This window comes from Schistocerca serialis, chromosome 3, assembly GCF_023864345.2.
Source record: "Schistocerca serialis cubense isolate TAMUIC-IGC-003099 chromosome 3, iqSchSeri2.2, whole genome shotgun sequence".
Taxonomy (NCBI): Eukaryota; Metazoa; Arthropoda; class Insecta; order Orthoptera; family Acrididae; genus Schistocerca; species Schistocerca serialis.
The window spans coordinates 785,124,233-785,134,296 of record NC_064640.1 but is presented as its reverse complement, the minus strand read 5'-3'; positions in this window follow the sequence as shown (position 1 = coordinate 785,134,296).

The window sequence follows — 10,064 nt, the reverse complement described above, 5'->3', positions numbered from 1 at the left end:
TCCGACAGCCATGGCAGCGGCGGCAGGAGAGGTTGGTGAGTTCCAACAACATTTACACTGGTTTTGTGTCAATCAAACGAGGCTGATCGTTAGGAAGTGGTCGAGTTGCAGCAAAAGATGGCTGCGTTGCATATTAGGTTAACTGGGTTAGAGTCTAGCTCCGAAGAATCTAGTGGGCAGGTCCAAGTTGATCTGGCGCAAACAGGAAGCGAACTAAATAACCTAAACTGCAGAATTGAATCTAACTCAGAGTTTTTCGCAAAGCTACCTAACCCGATTGCACTTCTGTTAAAGGATGTAGGAGAATTAAGCGTACAATCGTTGGCGAAGATACAGGAAATTCTGCGGTTATTGGTTTATTTTGAGCAGCATTCCTGTGCTTTTCAAATATCTCACTCCACCCTGTTAGCTCTGCTATACCTGTTAGCAAAGGGGAAGTGTAACAAATTAATTTCTAGAGCTCTTTTGGGGGGGTTCTCGTTACAACAACTTAGGCAACTAATAATTGTTGAGAGACTCACAGAGGGCTTTAGGAAACATCTAGTATGTCAGTATATTTGGAAGATGCAGGCCGCTAGTGAAGATTTGTCAATGTATGTGGAAAGGGTAAGGGTAGCTTCGCAGGCCTTGCTAAGTGATTTATCAGAAGAACAATTAACTGCAGTAGTTTTGGAAGGGATGGCGGCTGCTGACAAAATAAATTTTATTTTCAAGTCACCCCTGAAGACCTGGGAAGAACTCTCTGTTGTTGTTACTTCTGCATCTGCGCTAAAGTTAAGCGAGGACCCTAGGAATATCAGTGTGTTGAGACAAGTGAATGAAAACTTTGGAGTGAAGAGAGATCGGCCAAGTAGTAATTATCAAGGCGTACACAGGAAGTGTTTTCGATGTGGGGCTAGTACGCATTTGGTTAGGAGTTGTCTGGTTTTATGTGGGGCAAGAAGTATTAAGTGACATAAGGGCAGGCGACATGTTTCGAGGAGTAACTTATTGTGTAGTGAGGGGCGTGCCGTAGTTGCTGATTCCTGGTTCTGTCGACCTTATGTTGGTCTCAGTTTGAATCAGGAACCCCTCTGCACCTTATTGGATACAGGTAGCACTTAATCCTTGCTTAATGAGGCTTGGGTTCTGGAATTTGGCAGTCTTACCGGGCTCAAACCTGAAAAGATCCTGCTTCAGAGATGTCGTATGGCCAATGGTCAGGTGTTGCCTCTGGCGGGGTGGGTTAAGGGTAGTGTCTCAGTAGGGCGGTTCTCCTGGCCAATGACCTTTGCTATCATCGCTAACCTGCCAGTAAATATGGTGCTGGGTTGTGACTTCATTTCTAAAACTCAACTTGTTCTGGATTATTCAGGGGGTAAGTTTTTTTTAAATTTGTGCCGAGTCAGCGGCGGTGTCATCCATGCCTTCTTCCTTGTCGGTCACTACTCTCAATAATGTCGAGCTTGACATCTTTCCCCAAGTCAGGTTCAACAGGTCCATCAGTTACTGGAGGCTTTTCCTGACTTATTTTGCAATAAACTTGGAGTAATGAATAAATTAGAATATCATATTTGTTTGACTGACAATATTCCGGTTAGGCAGTCCCCATATCGTCTCTCACCACCTAAGATGAAAGTGTTGCGGGAAAAAGTACAGAAGATGTTAGATCAAGGGGTTATTCGTCCCTCGACTTCTCCGTATGCCTCCCCGATATTCTTGGTACCAAACGATCAGGATAGCGATTTCAGGGCCATGGTCAATTACTGTTGTTTGAATGAGAAGGTGGTGTTGGAGTCAGTTCAGTTGCCTGATCTACACAATTCCTTTACTTGGTTTTCAAGCACGTCTTGGTTCACTGTTCTTGACTTAAATCAATCTTATTATCAGATTCCGTTGACCGAGGAGTGTAAACATGTTACAGCGTTTTGCACCGATTGGAATCTATTCGAATTTAACCGGGTCCCATTTGGGGTGCCTACCGGAGCTGCTGTGTTGACTTGTTTATTAGGTAGTATACAGGGTGAATTTAAATTGCCTTTTGTTTGTAACTATTTGGATGACCTTGTGATATACAGTTAATCGTTTGAAGAGCATTTGAGTCATTTACATCAAGCATTTACTAAGCTTCAGCAGGCTGGTTTAACCGTTAAACTCTCGAAGGTTACCCTTGCCAGGCCACAGATTTCCTTTCTAGGCCATATTGTCTCAGTCGATGAGGTTCGGATCGATCAAGAGCACACTAAAGCCTTGCATGCATTCCCACCTCCTACTGATAAGCGAAGAGTCGCTAAGTTTATTGGCATGGCAAATTATTTCAGGAGGTTTATTCCGAATTTTGCGGCCTTAGCTGCCCTTTTGAATCAGCTTCATAAAAAAGCAGTAAGATTTACTTGGGGTCCCACCCAGCAGGCGGCCTTTGAACAGATCAAAACCACCATTGCTAATCCACTGGTGCTTGGGGTGCCTGATTTCGATAAGCATTTTACAGTTCAGACGGACGCGTCGAGTGCGGGTGTATCAGCCGTTTTATTACAAGAATGGCAAGGTCAGCGGCAACCTTGGACCTATGCCTCCCGCCGTTTGAATGATGCTGAGGCAAAATACTCACTCTATGAATGTGAGGCCTTGGCGGTCGTATTTGCATTAGAAAAATTCCTGTTTTACCTTGAGCATAAGCCTTCTTTGCTGGAGACTGATAATCAAGCCTTGAGCTGGGTCTTGGCTAGGCCACGTAAGACCGGTCGGATAGCACGTTGGGCTGTGAGAATCTCAGCCTTTAAATTTAAGGTTAGACATATCAAGGGTTCCGAGAATGTGGTCGCTGATGCCCTCAGCCGGATGTTTGACCCACCATCCGATTGTTTGAAGGAGCACCACCAGGGTCCACTTCAGGGCCAGCTTTTGATTTTGGGGGAAGCACGCCAACTGTTTAGTAATCTTGAAGAAAACCAGGAACAGGATGTTGAATTGGGTTCCATCAAACAGCGGATTGGATCGGGTGAGGTAGTCAAAGGTTACAGCTTGAGGAAATGTATTCTGTGTAAGGCAGTGGGTCGAGAGCATCACATCCGAATTTGTCTACCACAAATATTAATCCAGCCAATATTCCAGTATTGTCATTGCTCTTCGGTGGGAGGTCACTTAGGCACATATAAAACGATTCAGAAAATTAAGCAGTATGTGACCTGGCCTCATCTCGAGCATGACATTAAGAAAATAGTAGCCGGTTGTCATTTGTGCCGGGCCGCGAAACCTAGCAATGCCCTACAGCAAGGACTATTGTCTTCGGAACGTGAAAATAATCCGATGGATCGTCTTTATATTGATTATGTGGGTCTGTTGCCACATTCCAGTAAATGGAATATGTATATTTTGGTGGTAATTGATGCCTTTTCTCGCTTTACTTGACTTATTCCCAGTAGAAGTACTACTACCAATGTAACTATTTCTCACCTTACTAACATCTTTTCAATCTTTGGGCCTCCTAAGTGCTTGGTTAGTGATAATGCCCCTGCTTTTGTGTCTGATAAGTTTAAGGCCTTTTGTTTCGAGAATGGCATCAAGCACATAAACACAACACCGTATTACCTTCAGGGGTCCTTTGCTGAACATGTGAATCGTAACCTAAAATCAGTTTTAATAATTTACCATCAAGTTATACCAAGAAAGTGGGATACTAACTTGCCTTGGATTAATTATGCGCTCAACACTGCAGTTCATGAGGCATTGAAGACTACTCCGGCCTCTCTCTTATTGGCCTATCCTATCAACTTGCCTTTGTCAAACTTATGGAGCATTTGAGACTTACTTCCTGAGCGGGTATCCCCGGGATTAATTAGAAATAACTGGAATTGGTCTCGTTGCAATATAGCGGCTGCCCATGGTTGTCAAGCTGTGCGGTACAACCGCAATAGGCGTCCTTATCAGGGAAAGTCGGAGGATCAAATCTATATTAAGAATGTTTAGGGTCGAGGAAGGATGGGGGGCCGAGTAGGGAAGTTCACACCCCGCTTTATAGGTCCATGCACGGTGCTCCGTGTGTTGGGGCCGGTTAACCTGTTAGTCAGACATGATCAGACCGGTAGGGAATATCAAGTCCATTTGTGCCAGGTGAAGTCTCTGAGTTCGGGCGCCTGTTCTTGTTTGAGGGGAGGAGGTTGAGCCATGGAAAAAATTGCTGTTTTGAAGAGCGCGCCGCAGTGCATTGGGTGAAGCATTCGCCTTCCATTTCTGGCTGTGGCAATCGCAGCTTTGGTGTCTCCCTCTGGTGGAAAAGAGGAAAGGTTGCCTGTTCACGTGCATTTAAGGGGTACTATAAGTTCGCCAGTGGCAGTTGGTCAGTCGGAATGAGTCTGGGTCAGTCACTCGTCACCAGTTGGTGGTCTGTCTCTCGTTCGCATTTGTGCGGCAGTTAGTATCTGTCTGTTGTTCGAAGCGCTAGCATGTCTGTCATTTGGATCAAACTTTAAGGCCGGCAAAATGAGAGTCTTGCCACTCCGCCAGTAACAGAACTCAGCTAGTGGTCGCCTGGTCAGGGCTGAGTTCCTGCATCTGAGTCTGCGCGTTAGGTTGCCAGTCTGCTCGAATTGCTCAAGCAACGGTCATTGGCGGTTGGATCGATCGGTTGGTCAGTCACGCACTGAGACACAAGATGACTTGTCCGCCTTGAGCGTCGGTGCATGTGAGGTCACCACGTGAGTCCAGTGGGCCGCGCCGTATAGCGAGGGATAGTGGCTTCACGGCCGACATGAGAGCAACAGCAGTCAACCCACGACATCAGTCTGGCTGGTGTGAGCTGCAACACCGTGAGACGGGAGATCAGCACGCCTTCCTGTGTCCGTTGAAGCAGCTGGCAGCAGACGGTTTGGGAGAGCGTTGGGGGGGTGCTGCGCCAGGTCTTCGCCAGAAATCGCAGTTATTAGAAGTTAAGTGATTGGAGATATGTTGTTTCATTTACTCGTTAAATTCTACTTGTTTTCTGGGTGAGGTCACCAGCTGCTTTGTTTTGGTGTTGTCCCACCATTCTTCTCCATTTACCCACCCACGGGAAGATGGTTATTTATGAATTGGGTGGTCCGTTTTTCCCTTGTGGAGTAGGGGCGGGTAGAGCAACCTGCGGTTCGGGTTGTTTAGTAATCTCCCTGTCAATCTGCCATACGTTAATAGCTGGCTCTGTCATGTTTGTCAGGTTCGGTGTTAACGAATTTATTGCTTGAAGTGTTATGGCCTAATTCCTGAAATATGTTTTTATCTTGCCTATAATCTTGGGAGGCGGTATATGTGTAATTTAGAGCATGTTTGGCTAACCTTGTATATTTTACGTAAGACTGCATTTCACGGGTTTTTATTTAAATGGTTATTTTAGTATATACAGTTGCCACCCTTCCACCATAAGAGTATTTTTTTTTAAAGTCAAATTGCACCTTCGGTGGGAAGTTAATCTTTTAATGTTAGTGTTTTGTACCATTTCCATCCCTCCTACGGGGAGCATAGTTTATGTGCTTGTGTGAGTTGTTAAAATTTTTAATTTAATCTGGTGTGTTGCAGATTTGCACCAGTGTAGTCTTTCAGAGGTTGTTGTGAGCGGTCATGACTACGGCCGTGTCAAAAGGGAGCAGCAAGATTCTCAGCCCAAAAGCTCATACTGTCCTTGATATTTAGAGGGTGCTTTCTGATTATAATTTTAAATATGTTTCTAAAATAATAATAATAATAATAATAATAATAATAATAATAACAATAAAGGGGGGTGGGTTAGGAATAAAATTTCCATTTGTTGAAAGAAATTTGATTTGTTTTCATCAGTTACCCACTGGCACCTACTTCCACACTCACATAGTGTGATTAAATGTATTAATGTTCTTGATGAATCGCTAGTAAATAAAGTAAATTCTTAAGAAAAAGTTTTGAAAGTAAATCCATGGTTCAACCACATTGTGTACCATGATTTGTCACTCCACACAATATTTTTCCACTGTTCAATCGTCCAATGTTGACACTCCTTACACCAAGCGAGGCGTCGTTTGACATTTACTGGCTTGATATGTGGCTTACGAGCAGCTGCTCGAGCATGAAATCCAAGTTTTCTCACCTCCCGCCTAACCGTCATAGTACTTGCAGTGGATTCTGATGCAATTTGTAATTCCTGTGTGATGCTTTGGATAGATGTCTGCCTATTACACATTACAACCTCCTTCAACTGTCGGTGGTCACTGTCAGTCAACAGACAAGGTCGGCCTGTTTGCTTTTGTGCTGTACATGTCCCTTCACGTTTCAGTTCACTATCACATTAGAAACAGTGGACTCGGAGACATTTAGGAGTGTGTAAATCTTGCATAAATACATATGGCAGGTGACACCTAATCACCTGACCACGTACGAAGTCCATGAGTTCCCTGCGGAGCACCCCATTCTGCTCTCTCACAATGTCTAATGACTACTGAGCTCGCTGATATGGGGTACCTGGCAGTAAGTGGCAGCATAATGCACCTAATGTGGAAAATATATGTTTTTGAGGGAGTCTAGACACTTTCGATCACATAGTGTAGAAGCATGTATCACTAGCGCCAAGACAGATGCTGCCTATAGGAGAATTAAAGAGACCTTTGGAAAAAAGAGAACCACTTGTATGAATATCGAGAGCCGAGATGGAAAACCAGTCCTAAGCAAAGAAGGGAAAGCAGAAAGGTGGAAGAAGTATATAGAGGGTCTGTACAAAGGTGGTGTATTAAGGGCAATATTTTGGAAATGGAAGATGAAATAGATTAAGGTGAGATGGGAGATACGATACTGCGTAAAGCAGGGGTCAGCAACATGTCGATCGCGATCTACTGGTGGATCGCGAGTGCTTATGTGGTAGATCGCGTGAGTACTGAGAGTGCAAAAGAAAAATTGTTGAATAAAATCGTCAATTGTTTTCCGTAACAGTATAAATGCGTGCTCGTTCAACACAAGTTGTTTTGTTTGTTAATAACAGCGTAGAACTGGTACCAACATCTACCTGGAACCTCTAAAATTTTTTGCCGCATTAGTTAAATCAGCCGCCACCTGCGCACCACTCATTGCTGCACTGTTTCACTCATCTTTGTGAAATGTGTTCGATACTTGTCAGGAGAAGGTGGTGAGTTTTGTGCCATGTACTGCCAACTACCAACTTCTGTGATGTAATAGAACGTGGAAAATAGATAGGTAGAATTTTTTGTGCCGCCAGTACTCAGCACTGAGCATGCGTGGTTGCATACCTTGTTGACACTTTTCAAGAACGTATGAGTAGTGCAGCGACTTCACGCCTAATGAGTTGTGTATTGAAAAAATGTAAAATTTATCATTTTCATTCCGAATGAGAACATGAATTTTTCATAACAGAAAGAAATGGTACATGCATTTGTTTATTGTGTAATGCTAAGATTGCATTTGTGAAAAAGACAAACTCCGAACTGAGAAAAATCAAGAAACTTAAAAATCAATTAAGTGTTCAACAAAGCATGTTCACGAAACCAGTAAACAAAAGTGTTGCTGCCACATTTGCTTCTTATCATGTTTTGAATGTATTGGCGAAAAGGAAGAAACCCTTCAAAGATGGTGAAATCGTAAAAGAAGCATTTTGAGAAGCTGCTGACTAGTTGTTTCATAATTTCAAGAAAAAGTCTGAAGTAGTTGCAGCCATCGAATTCCTTCAACTTTCATCAAGAACGGTCACAAGGAAAGTTGAAAATATATCTAATGATGTTTTCTGTCAACTGAAAACAGACTTGGATGAGTGCTGTTATTTTTCAATGCAGTTAGATGAGTCCATTGATGCAACAGGTACTGCTCTGTTGCCAGTTTTTGTAAGGATGGTTTTTAATAACTTTACTGTCAAGGAAGAACTTTTGAAAGTAATTTCTTTGAAAGGTCATACAAGAGGGGAAGATATATTTTTTGCCATAAAGCAACTCATTCTATCGGAGAAAATACCTATCCACAAGCTTGTAAGCATTACCACAGATGGAGCCCCAGCCTTGAGAGGTTCTAAAAGTGGTTTTATTGCTCTGTCCCAAAGAGATGAAAGTTTTCCACCGTTTTTAAGCTATCACTGTATTTTATACCAGCAGTCTCTGTGTGGAAATTTTTTAAATTTGAATGAAACTACGAATACTGTTGTAAAGACAGTCAACAAAATTAAGTGGCAGCAACACTTTTGTTTACTGGTTTCGTGAACATGCTTTGTTGAACACTTAATTGAATTTTAAGTTTCTTGATTTTTCTCAGTTCAGAGTTTGTCTTTTTCACAAATGCAATCTTAGCATCACACAATAAACAAATGCATGCACCATTTCTTTCTGTTATGAAAAATTCAGAAGACTTTTCAAATATTTGGCAAATGAACTAGAACTACAGTATGGAGATTCACTGCTCCACAATGAAGTACGTTGGCTCAGCAAGGGAAAAGTGTTGCAATGTTTCCACAACCTTTTACCGGCTATCAAACTGTTTTTGCAAGAACAAGATGAAAATAGTCTGTCAGTTTGTATTGAAGATCCTCTCTGGGTCACGGATTTTGATTTCTTCATTGACCTAACAGAAAAGCTTAATGAGCTGAATTTGAAATTTCAAGGCAATGACAAAGATATTGCTAATATGATATGTGAAGTACATTCTTTTACTGAAAAATTGTTTTTGTGGGAGTGCTGCCTTAAGAGGGGTGAATTAAGACATTTTCCAACTCTGTAGACCCAAATAGAAGAAAGTGAGATACCTTACAAAAGTGAATGTCATGCAATAATGATCTCCAATTTGAGGGACAATTTCAGTGATCGGTTTTCAGACTTCAAAAAGATTTCAGTGGTGACCCAGTTTGTATCTTTCCCTTGGGCTGACATTGAACTACTGAATATATCTTCTTCCATTGCAAAAGTTTTTGACATAGATAGGACAGCTATTGAACTTGAAATAATATCACTAAAAATGATTTGTTTCTCAAAAGTGTTGCAGAACCCAAAACCTGTTGGCCTCTAATTCTTCAGGAGAAATACCCTATCTATGTTAATGTTGGTCTTAGAATAAAGACCTTGTTTGCTTCTACCTTACCTGTGTGAGTCACTGTTTTCAAATATGAACTTTATAAAAAATAAACACAGAACAAGGTTGACTGATGAACATCTGGACTCGTGTATTCGACTAAGTGTAATAAGTTATACACCAAATATGAAGGACATTGTTGACAAAACAGCTTCTCAGATTTCACATTAAATGTAAAATAATTCTTGTGTTATTAATGTAAGAATATATTTGAGAATATTATGAAACAAAATTACGATGTTTCGAATAAATAGTGAAGATTTAAAACTTTTATTTTAAATAGTTGCTTTAATGTACCAGTACCCAAAAATTAAAAATGTAGCAATTGAATTTTTAGAAGTAGATCACTTTGATATGTTGGTACGGAATAGTTGATCATGAAGGCTTAATGGTTACCAACCCCCGACATAAAGAATTCGACAGAGCACTAAAAGACCAAAGTCGAAACAAGTCCCCAGGAGTAGACAACATTCTGTTAGAACTCCTGATAGCCTTGGGAGAGCCAGCCATGACAAAACTCTTTCATCTGGTGAGCAAGATTTATGAGATGAGCAAAATACCATCAGACTTCAAGAAGAATACAATAATTCCAATTCCAAAGAAGGCAGGTGTTGACAGGTGTGAAAATTACTGAACTATCAGTTTAACAAGTCAAGGTTGCAAAATACTAACACAAATTCTTTACAGACAAATGGAAAAACATGCTAGGTAATACTGACACTATGACTTATCTTAGAAGATAGGTTAAGGAAAGGCAAACCTATGTTTTTTTGCATTCGTAGACTTAGACAAAGCTTTTGACAATGTTGACTGGAACACTCTTCCAAATTGTGAAGGTGGCAGGGATAAAGTACAGGGAGTGAAAGGCTATTTACATTTGCACAGAAACCGGGTGGGAGTTACAAGAGTTGAAGTGCACGAAAGGAAGCAGTGGTTGAGAAGGGCTGTAGCCTATCCATGATGTTATTCTATCTGCATATTGAGCAAGTAGCAAAGAAAACAAAAGAAAAATTTGGAGCAGG